The sequence below is a fragment of the Geotrypetes seraphini genome, chromosome 7 (genome assembly GCF_902459505.1).
Source record: "Geotrypetes seraphini chromosome 7, aGeoSer1.1, whole genome shotgun sequence".
NCBI classification, from domain to species: domain Eukaryota; kingdom Metazoa; phylum Chordata; class Amphibia; order Gymnophiona; family Dermophiidae; genus Geotrypetes; species Geotrypetes seraphini.
In genome coordinates, this window is record NC_047090.1 from 156227895 (window position 1) to 156247292 (window position 19398).

Here is a 19398-nt window from a genome sequence, read left to right on the forward strand (position 1 = left end):
TTACTTAAAGCTTGCTAACGTGCCTTTTCTTGGCGTATTCTCATAACTTCATGCGTTGGCCATCCTGATGTAAATTACCTTCCACTTCACGGCTTACTTCTCTGGAACAATGAACAGAATCCCAGCCCTTTGTCTGATTTTCATTTTATCGATAAAATGATGGCCAAAGGCAAAAAGAACAAGATTCTGCGCTGATCTTTTGCTACACCATCCTCATTTGAAGCAAAATCTTTTCATTTGGGTTTTGCTTTCATTTATTTGTACCTGATCCTTGAACATGTTTGTTTGCAGTGTTCCAGTGTTTAATAAAAGCATCAGTAATGGTATTAATCTTCTCCAGAGTGAACAAAGTAAACAGAATAATATAATCACACATTAAAATGGCTGCTTGATTGTATTCTGTAAATCATAACATAATTAGAAGACAGAATTTTTTTTTTCATTTACATAGCATTAAAACTAATTTTCCCTGTGCTATGGTTTCCTTAGTGTGCTGTCCATGGAATGAGACTTCCGGAAACATTACGGGAAGGAAGTTTCCTCACTGAACATTTTTTCCCAGAGAATGTGAACTTTTTCAGATATATCTTCCAGGTTTTAATAGATCAGCTGCTTTTGATACCACAAATCATTAGATTTTATTACATCAGTTAGAATCATTTGGGATAGATGGCGCTGTCCTTAAATGGTTTGTTTCTTATCTATCTATGAGACGCTTTTTGTGCAACAAAGGATCAAGAGCAGTCTACATTTATGAACATCTCCTCAGGAGTCCCACATGGGTCTGCATTATCGGCGACATTGCTTAATATTTTCCCGAAACCTTTTATGCATCCTGTTGGATATTTTGAAGTTGGATTACAGAATTCACATCGATGATATTCAGTTTCTTTTGAAAGTAGAACATTTGTTCACTGAAATCTTAGACATTCTGAACATGTCATTGCATATGATTTAGTAAATCCAATAGCTCGGTAACTTTGCCAAAACAAATACTTTTATGTACACAAACACTTGGCAAATCAGGCCCAATGCATTCAAAAAGATAAGTACAGTAAAACCTTGGATTGCAAGTAACTTGGTTTACACGTGTTTTGCAAGACAAGCAAAAACTTTTGATTAAATTTTAACTTGATATATACAATGAGGATACACAAAAAAAGGGGGGAAAAAACCCAACGTGGTCTGCAGTGAAACAACAGCAAGCAGAAAACAACAAACAAACTGCAGATAATGTACAAGATGCAGGCGTTGTTTATTCATAGAATTGCAGTAACATATACAACCTTATAGCCAACCAAGGGACCCGACACGGTCCGTGTTTCGGTTAACACGCCTTCCTCAGGGGTCCATGGTGGTTAAGGTCTAAAGCAAACCGCATAAAATATAACAAACAAATGCCGATAACGATCAAATAATGTCAGGTCCCTTGGTTGGCTATAAGGTTGTATATGTTACTGCAATTCTTGGACCATCCCTTTTCAACATATTCATAAGGGACTTGACCCGAGGACTACAGGGTAAAGTAGCACTGTTTGCCGACGACGCCAAACTGTGTAATATAGTAGGTGAAAGCAATCTCAAAGATAGTATGATGCAGGATCTGATCACATTGGAAAACTGGTCCTCAACATGGCAGCTGGGCTTCAACGCTAAGAAGTGTAAGGTCATGCATCTCGGTAGCAGAAATCCATGCAGAACATACACCTTGAATGGAGAAATACTAGCTAAGACTTCAGAAGAACGGGACTTGGGAGTGATCATCAGCACAGACATGAAGGCTGCCAAACAAGTAGAGAAGGCCTCATCCAAGGCAAGACAAATGATGGGATGTATCAATAGAAGCTTCGTCAGCCGCAAACCTGAAGTCATAATGCCACTCTACAGAACCATGGTGAGACCTCATCTGGAATACTGTGTGCAATTCTGGAGGCCACATTACCGGAAAGATGTGCTTCGAGCTGAGTCGGTCCAACGGATGGCCACTAGGAAGGTCGCTGGACTCAAGGGTCTCTCATACGAAGAAAGACTGGGCAAGCTGCAACTCTATACCCTAGAGGAGCGCAGGGAAAGGGGTGACATGATCGAGACATTCAAGTACGTCACAGGTCGTGTAGAGGTAGAAAATGATATATTCTTTCCCAAGGGACCCTTGGTCACAAGGGGGCACCCGCTCAAACTCAGAGGAGGGAAATTTAGTGGTGACATCAGGAAGTATTTCTTCACAGAAAGGGTGATAGATCACTGGAACAAACTTCCGGTGCAGGTGATCAAGGCCACCAGTGTGCTCGACTTTAAGAATAAATGGGACATCCACGTGGGATCCCTGCGACGGTCGAGTTAAGGAACTAAGTCATTAGCACTCAGACTTAATAGGGTGGGTGAATGGAGTGGGCAGACTTGATGGGCAGTGGCCCTTTTCTGCCGTCATCTTTCTATGTTTCTATGTTTCTAATTCTATGAATAAACAACGCCTGCATCTTGTACATTATCTGCAGTTTGTTTGTTGTTTTCAACTTGATATACAAGCAATGTCTTGCAATACAAGTACATACAGTATACACAGATCACAACTGAGCCAATGGTCCTTCTCTCTCTGACACTGCAGGAGTGTAGTGACTCTTCTAAACGAGCGAGGTCTTGTAATATGAGTACATACAGTATATACACAACTGAGCCGACGGTTCTTGTACATTATCTGCAGTTTGTTTGTTGTTTTCAACTTGATATACAAGCAATGTCTTGCAATACAAGTACATACAGTATACTCAGATCACAACTGAGCCAATGGTTCTTCTCTCTCTGATGCTGCAGGAGTGTCTTGCGAGGTCTTGCAATACAAATACGTGTGGTATTTTGTATTAAAGTTTTTGGGTTGTGGAACAAATCGTCTGAGTTTCCATTATTTCATATGGGGAAATTCGCTTTGATATACGAGTGCTTTGGATTACAAGCATGCTTCTGGAACGAATTATGCTCGCAAACCAAGGTTTGACTGTACAGGGTTCTGTCAGTCCAGAGGGCAGCTAATAAAATGGTTCAGTGGTCTTCATTATAAAGCATATGGGGTGAGACTTAACTCAGTATGTATATTTTGAAGAAAGGACATTTGACTATTTCCATGGTATAAAGGAAAAGGAGGTGGGCCTGTTTCAGTTGAGAGGAAGAGTACCCAGTTAACTCTGCCTATGGATTTGAAAACCCATTTATTCATGTGCATGCCTCCCTGTTTGGAGGAAAAGAAGTGCTCTTAGCTGGCCAAGAAGCTCACACTTGCAGGAAGGAGAATTCTCCTGGCTAAATGGAGGAGCTCCAAGGCTCCAAATGAAGGGCAATGGTGGACAGAGATTAGGCATGTTACAGAGATGCAGGTTTTATCTGCTAAAGTCCATGAGAGAGTAGATTAAGCACGGAAATAATGTGCCTCAGGGGTTGAGCATTTATGAAGTATTCGGTGTGGGGAAAGCATGAACAGGGTTTGGAGGGGAGCAGCTGAAGGGAATGAAGGAATTCCAAAAGGTGTCGTTTTCCGTTATATGTTTCTAAATTGACGCGTGTGTTACATTTACCCAAAATGCGGAAACTTGCATAAAATTTTATCTAAAGCGTGCATAAAATTGTGTCTGAAAATGAAAGAGCACAGTCTTCCTTTGTTCACAGAGGAAATTCCTCATCCCTCTAGTTTCTCACGCATTGCTATGTACATGCCTCAGGCTGTTCCTTCCTTTCTTCTACTGAAAGTTCCTAGATTCCAGAAACATATGGTAGCATGTGCATGGGGAAATTGCCCAGTCAGACACTGCCTCATTCAAGAGCCATCACAATTAAAGGGCTGGACAATCATTTCATTTGGGTAAGGATTCTATCAGCCACATGTACATGTTTCTATCCAACCTGGACTTCTTAGCAGAATGTACTCCTGACCTTGAACAGTAATTGGGTATGTGTCACCACAGACCAATCCCAGAGGCTCTTCTTTAAAGCCAGGCTTATGAATAAAGCCTTTTTTTTTTTTTTTGTTCAGCTCAAAATTACTCTTATATTTGTCATAGGAGAAATCATCAGACAATTGCTGTTTCACAAGTTTAATAGCTGTCTTTCCATGCTCATTATATGTAAGAAAGTTACTTTGAGGAAATGGAAAAAGTAATTACAGCGGATTAAGCTCAAAGGGGATAAATACAACAATCTGAAGATTCCACAGAGAGTCGCACTAAGTTTTATACACTTAAAGAGAATTACAGGCTTTAATGCTAAGTAATATTTCTCATTTGGAACATAATTTGACTTCAGACATCATTTTTGTTCTTATGAAAGGCAAATATTTATTTTTAATAAAGCTAGTACACAAAAGCATAGCTTGTACAATAATTTTCTTGTCAGTTTGGATCCTGAGTGCTGTCTTTCTGTTCAAAACACTGGAAGAATCCCTCATACAACGTGTTGCTATGGATGGCCTAATTATTCCTGCCTTGCCTTTTCACGGTCTACCTTAATGACCTCAAAAGCTTCTAATTTACTGCACACAATTAAAACTAAACATGCAAGATGGGCCCATCCAAAGCTTCCAGTTAAGAATCACTATCTATGTTGCTTTAAATATCAAATCAGATGAAAGAGAAAGATTTGGGGAGGGGGTGGTGTCAATATTCAGACAGCAGTGCTCAGCGCTTAACTGACCAAGTGCTGGCGCAGGACACCTCTAAAAGCCTGTTTTGAGTTTGACGCCAACTGGATATTTTCAGCGGCCCTAACCCATTAAATACCACTGAAAATGACTGTTTAGGCCCAAACAAGCGATTTAACCACTGAGAGTTATTTCTGGCCAGTTAGATTGCTTTGAATATTGATCTGTTGGTGTTGTGTTTTTTGTTGTGGGGGTTTTTTTTTTTTGGGGGGGGGGTTGGGGGTGCCTGTATGTTTTATGTTTTCTTTTATTTGTTGTTGGGGGTGATCTCCAAAGGCTGAATAGTGGGAAATATTCAGATGTTGACAAATAAATAAAAACAGTCAAGAAATCACTAGTTATCCACCACTGCCTTGAAAACAAATATTCAGAGCACAAACGAGGAGTTGACCTGGATGCTCCGCTAATACCCTCTTTGCTCACAAACACCTTGTTTATATATTTCTATTTCATGTATAATCTCCCCATTAACTAGGCAGGTTACAATAAACACACATTATAACACAAAAGAAAATGAATTGACCCATAAAAATCTCATTGCTTAACCCATACAAAAAAATATACTTATATACATGTATACAAATATACTTAAAAATATTCTCTAAAAATACCCAACTCTTCAAGTAACCTTGATTTAGTTTCTCAGTCATAGTAAAATGGTAGATGACGGTAGACAGTGGTGTAGCGAGGGTGAGAGGCCCCACCCCGTGCACACTCCTTTCCTTCCCCCATTATCTCTTTAACTTTCCCGGCGCAAGCAGCGTCACCAACTTGCCGCCCGTGTCGGTGTCAGCTCTCCCGCTGACGTCACTTCCTAGACGTGGGACCTGGAAGTGACGTCAGAGGGAGACCTGATGGCGCAAGCAGCAGGTTGGAGTCGCTGCTGGTGCTGGCAAAGAGCTAGAGGTGTGGTGGGGGAGGGGGAAGTGAAGGCGCGCAAGCAGCAGGAGAAGTGGAAAGGAACGGGGGGCAGAGAAAAGGAGGGGTACCAGCGCCCCCGCCAAGAAAGCACCTGGGGCAGGACCCCCTTCACCCCCCCTTTACTCTGATGGTAAAAACCTGTATGGTCTATCCAGACCAGCCAACAAAATTAACTCATAGCATAAGGTATGATGTGATACTATCTATGCATATTTGATCTTGATTTGATCAGAACTTAAGATTGTGAGCACACCAGATAAAAAGCACCTACATATAGTATACGATATGTAAACCTCTCTGACGGTACCCACAAAAAGACAGTACAGTGGTGCCTCACACAACGAACTTAATTCGTTCCAGGAGCAAGTTTGTTATGCGAAAAGTTCGTTATGTGAAACGCGTTAAGCGCAGTGACTAACGACTGCCTGCAGTGCCTGCGCGGAAGGATGCAATACATCGGCAGCGATCGTGGAAGCTCGGGCGACTTCGTTGTGTGAAACGAAGTTCGTTGTATGAATCATGACATGAAGTTCGTTGTGTGCAGCGTTCGCTGTGCGAGGCGTTCTTTATGCGAGGCACCACTGTATATCAAATCCATGAGCCTTTACCTTGCAAGTTTCAGGGCACAGACCATAGAAGTGTGGAGAGTGTGGCGCAGTGGTTAAAGCTACAGCCTCAGCACCCTGAGGTTGTGGGTTCAAACCCTCGCTGCTCCTTGTGACTCTGGGCAAGTCCCTTAATTCCCCCTTTGCCCCAGGTACATTAGATAGATTGTGAGCCTGCCGGGACAGGCAGGGGAAAAATGCTTGAGTACCTGAATAAACTCATGGAAACCATTCTGAGCTTTCCTGGGAGAACGGTATTGAAAAATTAAATTGAAGTCTGCCCGACTCTAGCTTTGCTCTCCGACTACTGAATGTGTCATCGAAGCCCCGCTCCAGCCCTTCGAAATCTCTCCAGTCACGACCGTAGGAGTTTTCCTGGTGCTGCTTTTGCTTCTCAATTACTGGAGTTTCCATCGCGGCCAAACTTGCTGGGCTTCATGCCTTCCATTCAGATTCCTTTGGGTCTATCCCCTGCATTTTTCAATCCCGTGACTGTTTTCATCTCTACCATCTCCCGCGGGAGGGTATTTCCGGTATCTACCACCCTCTCCATGAAAAAAAAGTACTTCCTGATGGTATTCCTGAGTCAAGCCCTCCTGGCAATCTAAATTCATGTCCTCTAGTTCTATTGCCTTCCCTCCTCTGAAAAAGGCTTGTTTATATATTAAAACCTTTCAGATATTTGAATGCCTTCAATCAATGCCAAAATATACTAGTGCAAACAAATACGCTTTGAAATATTTCTTAAGGGTACCAAGCTCCTACTCATCAAAATGCATAAGCATCTTTTGTTCACCTCGGGCATTCTTCAGACATGAATTGAGTCCAGGTCAAAGCATTGCCACAGTCAGGCAACTCCCATTACTTCTATTAGAGTAATTTTGACAATTTTAAAGCCTTTTAATGTTTGAAAGAAACCAGGACAGCTGGCTACAGCAAGCCTTCTTTTACTCATCATCTGATATCTCTCCAATAATTTGCAAGTTTCCCCCCCTGTTTTTACAACACTTGCAAATTCTTTCCATTTAAAAGCTGCTTTTAAAGAGACAGTGCCCCATTTCTTATTGGGGGCTATAACATTTGTGTTTAAGGATATTTCCAAAGCAGTTTTTAAAGTCTGGAAGCCCATCTCACAGCAAGTCATTCAGCTATCAAATAGCAAAAGTGTGGAACTCGCTTCCCATTATAATTCGCACAACCACAGTATACATACTGTTTTGCAAAAATCTAAAAGCAGGCGCTGGCTTTTACAAAGGCACGGAGAGGCTTCTACCGCGGGCTGGTGAGGTAAATGCTCCGATGCTCATAGAATTCCTATGAGTGTCAGAGAACTTACCTTGCTGTTCCATGGTAGAACCCAATACCACAGCTTTGTAAAAAGGGGCCATGTTTTTTTAAGAAATCCCTACCAGGGCAACAAAGAGACTCAGACTATGCAAGTCACCCAAAATAAAGACAATGCTAATGGTCAGCTGCTGTCTGATATATCGAGGTGGAAGAAGATATCTTCTTTTTCAAGGGTCCCGCGGCAACAAGGGGGCATCTGTGGAAAATCAGGGGCGGGAAACTGCACGGGGACACCAGGAAATTCTTTTTCACTGAAAGGGTGGTTGATCGCTGGAATAGTCTTCCACTTCAGGTTATTGAGGCCAGCAGCGTGCCTGATTTTAAGGCCAAATGGGATAGACACATGGGATCTATTCACAGAGAAAGGTAGGGGAGGGTCATTGGGGTGGGCAGACTAGATGGGCCGTGGCCCTTATCTGCCGTCTATTTCTATGTTTCTATGTTACCACACTTCAGATATCTGAGCGGTTTACAATTTTAAAATATATTAAATTAAAAAACAATAAAAACAATTGGGGTAACAAGACAAGGACAAACGAGGTAAGGTGTGGAAAGCCCATAAGGAAATACTTTACATTTGAGCAGAGATTTTCTTTTTAAAAAGATAGGTCTTAAGTACTGCCTTGAGTCTTAAAAAAGATAGTTCCAAATGTAATGTTAAAGGGTTCCATACTGTAGGAGCAAAACCAGAAAAACAGGAAGTATAAACTATATGAGACTGAACACAAAAGGGTTATTAATTACAAAATTATTAATTACAAAATTCTTACTTTTATCTTTCAGATTTCACATTCTGGCTTATCTTCCTTTCTCATTCCCTATTTTTTCTTCTAGTTCTTTGCATTCTGCACATCAGAACCTTTTGGTAATTCATTATCACCTTTGTGTTCAGTCTCATATAGTTTATACTTCCTGTTTTTCTGGTTTTGCTCCTACAGTATGGAACCCTTTAACATTACATTTGGAACTATCTTTTTTAAGACTCAAGGCAGTACTTAAGACCTATCTTTTTAAAAAGAAAATCTCTGCTCAAATGTAAAGTACATTTGAATTTTACACAGTTTGGCTGGTGATCTGTTGGGGAAAAAAAAAAGTAGATTTTATCACTTTTTTGTCTTTATTTTCATCTCCTTTTGTATCTTGGGGCTCCTTTTACAAAGGCGCGCTAGGGCCTTAATGCGTGGAATAGCGCACGCTAAAATGCCGTGCGCACTAGCCGCTACCGCAGTAGTTTTTTGGCTAATGCGCACCATGGCATGCGCTAATCTGGTTTGTGCGCTAAAAAGGCTAGCGCACCTTTGTAAAAGGAGCCCTTAGTATGACTAATTATTTTAAATTTTTATTTTTATACTTTATTTTATACTAAATATTGCAAACTAGATTATTATATGTTACTAGTGTTTAAGCCCGTTAGATTAACGGGTGCTAGATGACCGCCTCTCCTGCTTTTGAACCTGGGCAGGGGCAGAGGCAGAGCCGGGGCGGGAGGGAGTGACGGTGGGAGAGCAATTTCAAAGCCTCGGAAGCGGCGGATCCTTGACCAATCCGTGCTTACAACGTCCCCACACTCGCAGTCTAGATTGGCTGGCTCCCCCACCAAAGCCCTTCGCAGTGGCAGCCCCTCCCGCATCCGTCCCCGCGTCCCAAGCCTCTCCGAAGGCCGGCTCCCACGAAAATGGTACCCCTCTGTCCAAAGCCGCCGCGGCAGCCTCCCTCAAAACACATTTCAAATCTGACATATTGTAATCACAAAACAGAAAATAAAATTATTTTTCTTACCTTTTGTTGTCTGGTCATTATTCATATCATGTAGGGGTCCCAGGCTATGGTTGGCTTTTGATAACTCGCTTGCCGGGGCCCCTTCTTTCTTATTCCCTCCCTCCATCCCTGCAGCTGAAGACAGGCACCTCCCCCCAGTGGTCTGAGACAGGAGGGAGCAGTTAGGAGAGGATCTGAGGGCAAAGAGGGGCTCAACAGCGCCCAACCACCTTTCCTTCCCTCCCTCCATCAGGTGCAGTGAATCCACCAATGTTAAAAGGAGCCGCGTCGAAATCGGAGGCCTGCCACTGCCGTAGCACGTTCCCCTCTGCCTTGGTCCCGCCCCTTCTCTGACATAAGGGACCACGGCAGAGGGAACATGTTACGGTGGCGGCAGGGCTCCAATTTCAAAGCAGCTGCTTTTAACATAGGCGGAGCTGAACTGTACCTGATGGAGGAAGGGAAGGAATGGTGGGGCAAATTTTGGCAACGGCAGGAATTGTTTGGCGGGCCAAGCACCGTGAAACTTTGTTTCTTTAGGCAGCCCCGGTTGTTTACTTGGATTCAATGTGAGCCGGGTGAGGAAGGCCGCCGCAGCCTCGCGGCTAGGTAGGGGGACAACAATGGCGCTTATGCTCAAGCCCCCACCGCAGCTCCTCTCTCGATCCTGGTGCGGTTCGAGAGAGGAGTAGTGGCGGCAGCTTGAGCATAAGCGCCACTGTTGTCCCCCTACCTAGCGGCGAGACTGCGGCGGCCTTCCTCACCCGGCTCTCACGGCTGGCGGCCGGCGAACCCTAATGCTGACATTGAATCCAAGTAAACAACCGGGGCTGCCTAAAGAAAGATGGTAATCGTATTCTGTTCTGAAAGCCCCCGCCGCAGCTCCTAGGCGGTTGAGGGGGGAAGGTTGTGGTCGGAGTTGCTAGGCTGCAGCGGATGTGTGAGTTGCGAGTGTGGGGCCTGTAGCGGCGCGAGGTGGAGAGCAGGCTGTGGTGACGTAGTAGGCGCGCATGCGCACTCGTGTTTCCGCGACGGGATCAGGGAACACGATTTTTTTAGTGCGCTTGCGCGTCCTACCATTTTATTATATTAGATTTCTCTTGTTTCCTCTCCCCTATTTTATTGTGTATATAAACCACTTAGCTAATTCATTTTTATTTGTGGTATATTAACTAAAGCTGAAATGTGAAATTGAAACATACATAAAACTGGGTGAAAAAAATTAAAAAAATGTACACAAAGATTCCGGAATCTTGAGGGTTCTGCAATGGATGTGTGATGTGCAGGCTCCTCCATCTTAGGCCTATTTTTTAAATTAATCTATGACAGTTATTTGATCATTTTCCTTTAAAACAATTATTTCTTCTAAAGAAAGCAATATGGGTTTGCTGGGATGTAAACCAAAAAGACAAAAGCAAGAACAGACAACTCCATCAAAGTATACTTTGCCTAAGGAAATCCCAGACAACGCTGAGCTAATGGAAGAACTGAAAAGAATTGGATTATTATTAAACGGGAATTCGGAGAAATTAGCAGAACCAAGAGAGGAAGTTTACAATTTGACAAGGCAAAATGAAATTGTAAATGCCAGAATGGAAAAGATGGAAAAATGTATGTGTAATATAGAAGTTGCTCAGGTTCAAATTCAAACAGATCAAAAGAAAATATCTGTTTTGGAAAAGCATTTGGAGGATCTGGAGAATCGTTCTCGTAGGAATAATGTGAGACTTTTAGGTTTAGAGGAAGGGGCAGAAGAGAAAAATGCTATAGCTTTTCTGGAATCTTTTCCAAAAATGTTGAAGATAAAATCAAAATTTCCATTGGAAATAGAACGTGCTCACAGAGTACCGACTAAAAGGGCTACTAATCAAATGTATCCTAGACCTTTTATTTTTCGTATGTTGCGTTATCAGCATACTATAGAAATACTAAAATTAGCTAAAGAAAGTAAGAATTTGGAATATAAAGAGAAGAATCGGCTAATTTAAGGAAGCAGCTATTAGCTCTCAGACTGCAATTAAAGCAGCTTGGAGCAAAATTTGGCCTTTTCTGCCCGGCTATTATGAAAATTACATATAAAAATAAAACAACTCAATTCGATAATCCAGAGAAGCTAAAATAATTTATTTCCCAACAGGAGGAACCTATGAACCAGTGATTTAAAGTCTACAAAAAAGAGTGATCGCATTGGCATAAAAGAAGAAAAGGAGAACAGTTTTGATGGGCTATGTGGATCACTATCGTTTATTCAGCTTGGGATAATTTGAACTTGGAAAAGGAAAATTCATTTCATTTTAAAAGTGAGTTAACTTTAACGACATTTGACTTGATTGATAGAGTGTCTCGAGAGAATAGTGACGTAATGATACATTACCAGTAGCAATGATCTGTCATCGGATTCCAGCATGGTTTTAACGGTTGGAGTATCGAAGTTCTGTGAGGCGTCTGTGCAGAGTTGCAGTGATGTTCTCAGAGAGATGTCGTGGGTGTTGGTAACGTATGTGTCTAAGACGTCGGAGTCAGCGTCAATGTCTGTGTCAGCGTCAACGTCGGAGTCAGCGTTACCGTCGGAGTCAGTGTCAATGTCAAAAGAATAGTGAACTTAGTTTCCAGATATTAAATAAAAACAGTGTATTCTGGAGCGCACTGCTTGGTATGACTTTTTAAGCGGATTGGGAACGTCCAGGAAAACATTAAAATAATATCCAAGTTCAATTCTTCTAACGCTCTTAAAAAGTTCCATTGTTGCTCTTGGCTTCTTTTGAGATTGTCATGTCTCCTTTGGCTAAATAGGTGTTTACACTCATTGCTTGTAGTTTTTAACAGATTGCATCAAGACAGTGCCATCACCAAAATGAACATGACTTCCACGCTAATTTGCCAATCTGTTCCTTGTTTTCTGGGGCAACAGTTTGTTCTTCAGTTTGGGTATATGTTATAACACAATTTGGATTTACTTGGAGTTAGTCCCTGTTGGCAGAATTAGACCAAAGGAATGGAAGAACATTTTAAAAGGGGGCACATAATAAGAATTTACTTGTAAAGTAAGAATATGGTCTTGAATTGGTATAGTATTTCTTGTAGATGAAATTTGGTGTTTATTAAATAGCTGAAATAGTTATTTAAAAAACAAAAAAGGATTAATTAAGCTCAATTTATATATGAGGGGCGCATATATGATAATAGATTGTTGGATCTTTTTCTTATGTTGCAAAGATTTTAGAACATATCATTCAAAGCTATAAGGATATGAGTTATATGAAAATTTTTACATAAAATTTATATAAAGGGTAAGTTCAAATAACATGGTGATATATTGTTTGTTATAATATTTAGAAGATTGTTTATATTGTCATTGGAAAATTATGATATAATGGTATTATAAACTTTAGCTACATGAAATATATAAAGGTATGTCATTAAAACATTATAGTACTACTAGTCTTTAAGCCCGTTACATTAACGGGTGCTAGAATAGATGTGTGTGTCTGTCTTTCTTTCTTTCTTTCTCTCTCTCCCCTTGGCCGCTGTCTATGTTTATTTGTTTTTCTCTCCTTGGACACTGGCTGTCTCTCTGGCCCCGTGTGTGTCATTCTTTGTGTCTGTGTCCTTGTGTCATTCCCCCGCCCCCCCAGAGCAAAGATGTCTGCCCCCAGCATACCCCTTTCCCTCTCCCTAACCCCCTTGTGTCTTCCCCCTCCCCCTGCGAGCAAAGCTGTCTACCCCCCAGCACACCTCTGCAACAAAAGCATCCCCTTGTACCTGCAGCATTGGCATGACACCCTTCAGCCAATCGTGAGTGCTCAGAGCGTGACAGGTAGCGGGGCCTGCAGCTTCTTCGGCGTCGGTGAGGAAGGAGAGGTTGGCCCAACTCTCCGCAGGGGCTTTGGGGACAGTCTTGTGCGGCTCGAAGCCCTCCTTCCAGCAGCACTCCATACTGCCTTCCTCCCGCCACCCAGAATAGATGTCTGTATGTCTGGGGTTTTTTTTATTTGTCTCTCTCTCCTTGGACGCTGTCTGTCTGTCATTATTTGTGTCTGTGTCTCTCCCTGGTCCCCTGTATGTCCGTCTTTCTTTTTGTCTGTCTCCCTGGCCCCCCTGCTTGCCAAAGCAGCCCCCTTTCCATCTCCCCCTGTTCTGCAATGCCTAACTGCTCCGTGGCCCCCAGCACACCCCTCCCCCCAAAGCAGCCTCCTTTCCCTCTCCCCCTGTTCTGCAATGCCTGCTCCATGGCCCCTTTCTGTTCCGCCCCCCCCCCATGATTGCTATCTGCACAACCCTCCCACCAAAACAGCCCCCTTTCTTGCCTGCTCCATGGCCCTTCTTTTTCCTCTTCCCCTCCCTCCAGTCACCGCTGCCATTCCTATTTAAAATGGCCTGCTGAGGTTCGCGGCCGGCTGTAGCGAACCTCGCAGGCCGCTGTTCACCTCAGTAGCATGTTCCCTCTGACGCGATCTCGTCAGAGGGAACGTGCTACCACGTGGAGAGTGGCCTGAGAGGTTCGCTACAGCCGGCCGCGAACCTCAGCAGGCCGTTTTAAATAGGAATGGCAGCGGTGACTGGAGGGAGGGGAAGAACAGGAGCGGTAGCGGTTGTTGCGGGAGGGGGGGAGTCGGCGACATGCAGGCCGCTGTGAACAGGAGCGGCAGCGGCGGCAGGACCATGAGCCCTCCTCCCGCCATCCGCTGCCAGAGTCGCTCCTGTTGCCCGATGCAGCTAACTGGCACATACACCGTTTGGCTGTGAGTTCGGGCGTGCAATGTAAGTCTGCATGTGGTTCAAGTTGTGTGCATCGTCGGTCTGGAGGAGTGGATCGAGCTGGGGTTCGCGTGCGATATTGAAAGTTCGGTTGCGTGGGAGTTTTGGTTTTGTGAGGAGCCGGCATAGTGTTTCGGGTGGGGAAGAGTCGCGGTTCCTTTTTTGTTTTGGGCCCGTGCAGGAGGAGCTGAAAACAGGGCTGGGGGCTCGGTAGGTGGTGGAAGAAGGCTGGGGAGCCGCTCGATGGATCGCAAAAAAAGGAGGAGGGGTGGGCACTCGGAGAAGGGAGCTGTTTTCAAAGGCGCCCCCGCGGCTCCTCTCATGAGCTGCAGTTGCGTCGGAAGATGAGAGAGGAGTCGCGGTGGTGACTTTGTGGGTCCGTAGTCAGAGAGAAGTAAAGCTGGGGACTCGCGCATGTGCAGTCCTGCGGCCACAGACCTACAGCGCACGGAACACGCAAATAGGACTGCGCATGCGTGGCTAGCTCTTTATTATATTATATTAGATAGATGAAATGGTTACTAAGTGAGGGTAATGGATTAAAAGGGTAAATAGAAGACTTGTTGTTGGAAAATGTATTATAGGGTTTTAATTGAGTTTTATTGGAGAGTAATAGATGAGTGGGTAATAAAATTCATGAATGGGAATGAATATAATTATTCAAAAAGATTATTACTGATTCATCTATTTATCTAAACATATTATAGAAAGGCCTGGGGGGGTTTATGATCACTTATCTATATGGGAGTTCTCAAGTATTCATACTATATATATGGGTGGGGGGGTGGGGAGCTTAAGGGGTTAGTTACAGGGATATGTAGATGTGTAATGTTAAAACAAAAGGAAGGCAGTAAAATGAATTATTGTAGGTTATTCTGGAAGATAAGTATAAAAATAATATATAAATGCATTTAAAAATTTTCTCATTAAATGTCAATGGATTAAACCATCCTATTAAGAGAAAAAAAAACCTAAATTTTCTAAAACAGCAAGCAGCAGATATATATTGTATATAAGAGACGCATCTATCGGATACAGAATCAAAAAAGCTAGAAACAGGATGGATAAAACATTGCTTTTATGCTCCTGTGGTAGGGAAAAAAGCAGGTGTAGCTATTCTGATTCATAAAAAAATGTGCGGTGACGTTTACTTTTAAAAATAGTGATCCTTCAGGAAGATGGGTGCATATAGAAATGAAGTTAGGGGAAAATTCTTTGGCGCTTTTAAATATTTATGCCCCGAATTCTAATCAATCAGAATTTTTCATTTCTCGTCAAAAATTGCTGTTACCTCTAGCTACTTCTAAATAGGTTGTGGCTGGGTACTTTAATGCTGTTATGGATCCTTTGATTGATAAAAATCCTAGTAGGATAATTAAATCAATGGGACTTGATAATATGATACATTCTTGTAGTCTAAAAGATATTTGGAGGATTTTACATTTTAATGCTCGGGAATTTTTGTTTTGGTCTCATGTTTACAATTCGTTTTCAAGGATAGACTGCATATTTGTTTCAGACTCATTAGTGCACAATGTGACACAAGCAACCATAGATCCAATCATTTTGTCAGATCATGGAGGTGTTTGGATTGAAATAAAGATGGAGGAAGAAAACTCAGGTAGACCTGTTTGGAGATTTAATAATGCATGGCTTGCAGATTCAAAGTTTCTTGAAGAAATCCAATTAAAGATTGAGGAATATTTTCAAACTAATATTTCAGAAGAAATTTTGGAAGAAATATTATGGGATGCATTTAAAGCAACCATTAGGGGAAAAATTATTTCTTTTGCGTCATATATCAAGAAAAAACTTCATTTAGAATTTACTAAATTGGAAAAAGAGATTAAAGATTTAAAAATAAAGTTAGCAGCAAATTGGGAAAAAAATACTTTGCAAGCCTTATTAAAGATTAAATATAAATACAATGAAATTTCCTCACAATTAGCAAGGAAAGATTTGTTTTCACAAGCCTTGTATTATGGAAACTCGAATAAAGTGGGAAGATTACTAGCTAATTATCTCAAAGCAAAAGAAAGGAAAGTAAAAATTGTTGCGATTAAAGATGAAAAAGGTGATACCCATTTGCAAACTACAAATATTCTAAAACAGTTTTTGAATTTTTACAAGTCTTTGTATTCTTCTGAGCTTTAGGTTAAATTACACATTTTGGTGGACAACTGTATGTACTGTATTACATATAGATTTGAAAGGGTAAACGCAGAGTGCTCAGGAAGTAATGTTTTATTTAATAAAATTTGGAATCCATTGACATTTGCCAATTTAAAGTAAAAATAACATATTGCCTTCTGAGATTTTTCATTGCACATCTGGGATGGGATGGGAGGGAGGGTTGGGTAGGGATAGATTTTGATTAACATAGATATTGAATCTTCATATTAAGACATTTAATATTGTTAACATTAATAATTGATGGAAGGGAGGGGTTATAGTTATGGTTCTATACTTTCTGCTTGTAATAGTGTTTTTTTGTCATATTTCATGTTATTATTCTAATGTATACCGTGCTAGGCCAACAATAGAACTAAGAAATCTCACCGGCTCACTATCAGAGACGAAGATTAAATTTCTCAAGAGCCCACATTTAACTACCAGAGCTAGTCATGGTTGTTAGACAACTGTCAGGGCCATCATCGAGTATAATCTTATTTTCTCTGTGAGCCTTATGTTATAATTATTTAATTTTTATATTATTTTTTGTTTTCTCAATAAATATTAATTTTTCTATTATTTTTTGTTTTGTTAAACGTGGGCTCTTGAGAAATTTAATCTTCGTCTCTGATAGTGAGCCGGTGAGATTTCTTAGTTCTATTGTTGCCCTAGCACAGTGTTTGAGTAAGGTCACTACTATTTTAAGCGAGAGTGTATATTATTCTAATGTATTACACTATTGTATTTTAATAAAATTATAAAATTATTAAAAAAAATTGTACACAAAAATGAAATATATTTAAAAGTATATACTATATAAGTTGTAAATATGTGTATTTTAAGTGTATTTTTTTTGTATGTAACTCTAAAATGATTTTTAACTGTTTTTTAGGTATGTCACTATTCCTAAACCCTTGATGCAGGTGTGAATGTTGAAACATGGCTATGTCAGCTCCATTGTAATTCACCTAATACCTTGGACACTGCAATAAACATTTACGACTATGGGGAACTCTTGAGTGCTTTTCCTCCTTTCCTGGGTCATCCTTGCTTCTCTGTCTGGTATCTATCTGCAGAAACTTTTTTTTCACTTCAGCTGTAAGCAACTGCCCCGTTATCACATCAGTGCCACTTACGTTGCAGACTGATTGACTTTGGGCTCCTTTTACTAAGCTGAGCTAGCGTTTTTAGCGCAATACTAATGCCAGCTCTATGGTGGCGTTAGTGTGTTGTGTGCATGGCAATGTAGCGCGCACTAAGACCGCCAGCGCAGCTTCGTAAAAGGAGCCATTTGTCTCAATCAATCAGACTGCTGCTAGCAGAAAAGTTGGAGAAAGTTCTTAGAAAGACGCAACAGCTTAGAGAGGAAGCTCTGGCTGAACGCACGGTTATTTTTGCTGCTAACAGCAAGAGGCCAGAAAGGAGCAAAGCGTGCAATCATGGATGCTGTTGATGCTGATTCTTCACGAACAGGGAAGCGCTCACATTTAAATCAATTTTTAAGCATCACGATCAGTGTTTCCTTTGAACGCTGGCTGCAGCATGAAAATATATTGCCCAAATATTCAGCACCAGCCAGTATCTGGATTTTGGCACTAAACATTCAGATACAGAGGTGGCTAGTGGCATTTTCCAAATTCTAATGATATTCAGCCCTCTTACCCAGATAACACTATGTACAGTAACACAATTTATGTACATGGACTGTAAGGGCTCCTTTTACTAAGGTGCACTAGCATTTTTAGCGCACGCAGGATATTACCATATGCTACACTGCGCGCTACATGGCTGGAACTAACGCCAGCTCAATGCTGGCATTAAGGTCTAGTGCGCGTGGCAATTCAGCGCACGTTATTTCGTTCGTTAATGCCCTAACACAGCTTAGTAAAAGGAGCCCCAAGTATAATTTCCTAATTACTCATGCTTAAAATGTATAGAAAATATCTGTTATTTCCATAAAACTTTGCTTTTGTGACCAAGATAGACAAATTTTGCAATTTACCTATTTAAAATAAGAAAATGCCAAATTTCCATTTTATCATTCTTATAAAGTCATAAAAAGCAACATATGAATCACCTCTGGCTCCCATCATGTTCTCATTATGTTGTTCTTGGTGTGGCATTCAATGTCCAGTATAAGCGCTCACCTTGCTTATCTGAGTATGTTCCCATATTTTCCTTGAATGTCTCAAGATGAGCATCAAGGCAGTGGCGTACCTAGCATATGTGACACCCGGGGCCCATCATTTTTTGGCACCCCCCCATCTGTACAAAAAAAACATGATTTTTAGTAACAAGCCACACGTCACACATAAGTATCTAGGAAAAAGCAGCATCTTGCATATTGCAGTGAGCAGTACATCAATACACCCATTGTAAAACTAAACAAGCCAGACCTACACCGTCAATCCTAACAGAAAACCATGTCTTTCGAACACACAGAACACAGAAAACACCTTCACCTAGTATGGAATATGTCATCACAAACTAACCCCTCCCCCTTTTACTAAACTGTAGTGTGGATTTTAGCCACGGTGGTAACAGCTCTGACGCTCATAGAATTCTGAGCATCAGAGCTGCTACCACCACGGCTGGCGCTAAAAAACGCTCCACAGTTTTGTAAAAGGGGGGATAAAATAGAAATACATAGAGAAAGGTTAAATTGAACCAGCAAGAAGCTGGACTCTGCATACAATGCAACACCACAGAAACAGTGACACATGTCTCCTAAAGCAATAAATAAATAGAAAATTTTTGTTCTACCTTTGTCTTCTCTGGTTTCTGGTTTCTGCTTTCCTCATCTTCTTGTTACTCTCTTCCTTCCGTCCACTGTCTGCTGTCTCTCTGCCCCTCCCTATATGGCATCTTCTCTCCTTCTATGCCCCTTCCAGAAACTGTATGCCTCCCCTTTCCATCTCTCCTGGTCTGGCATCTCTCTCCTCTTCTTCCCTCTCCCACACCTCTTTTCAGCAATCCCTTTCTTCCCTCATTTTCCTTTTCAATTTATTTTCTGCATCCATCTAGATTACGTCCTTACTACCCTCTCATCAATTTCTTTTTTTACTGTCTACCTAGAGCTCGCCACCTCTTTCCCTCACCCCTCCAGTATTTCTCTAACTCAATCCTTTTCCCCCATCATCTGCCCTCTTT

General features: G+C 41.6%; 1 long non-coding RNA gene across 1 annotated transcript in view; it reads left to right on the top strand.

Annotated features, from left to right (window-relative positions):
* The window catches only part of LOC117363715, a 28586-nt gene extending 11335 nt beyond the window's left edge, over positions 1–17251 (top strand). The window contains exons 2-3 of the long non-coding RNA XR_004540113.1: positions 11456–11618; positions 17141–17251. This is a non-coding gene — a long non-coding RNA (uncharacterized LOC117363715). The remainder of the gene's footprint in view (positions 1–11455; positions 11619–17140) is intronic.
* The last annotated feature ends 2147 nt before the right edge of the window (positions 17252–19398 follow it).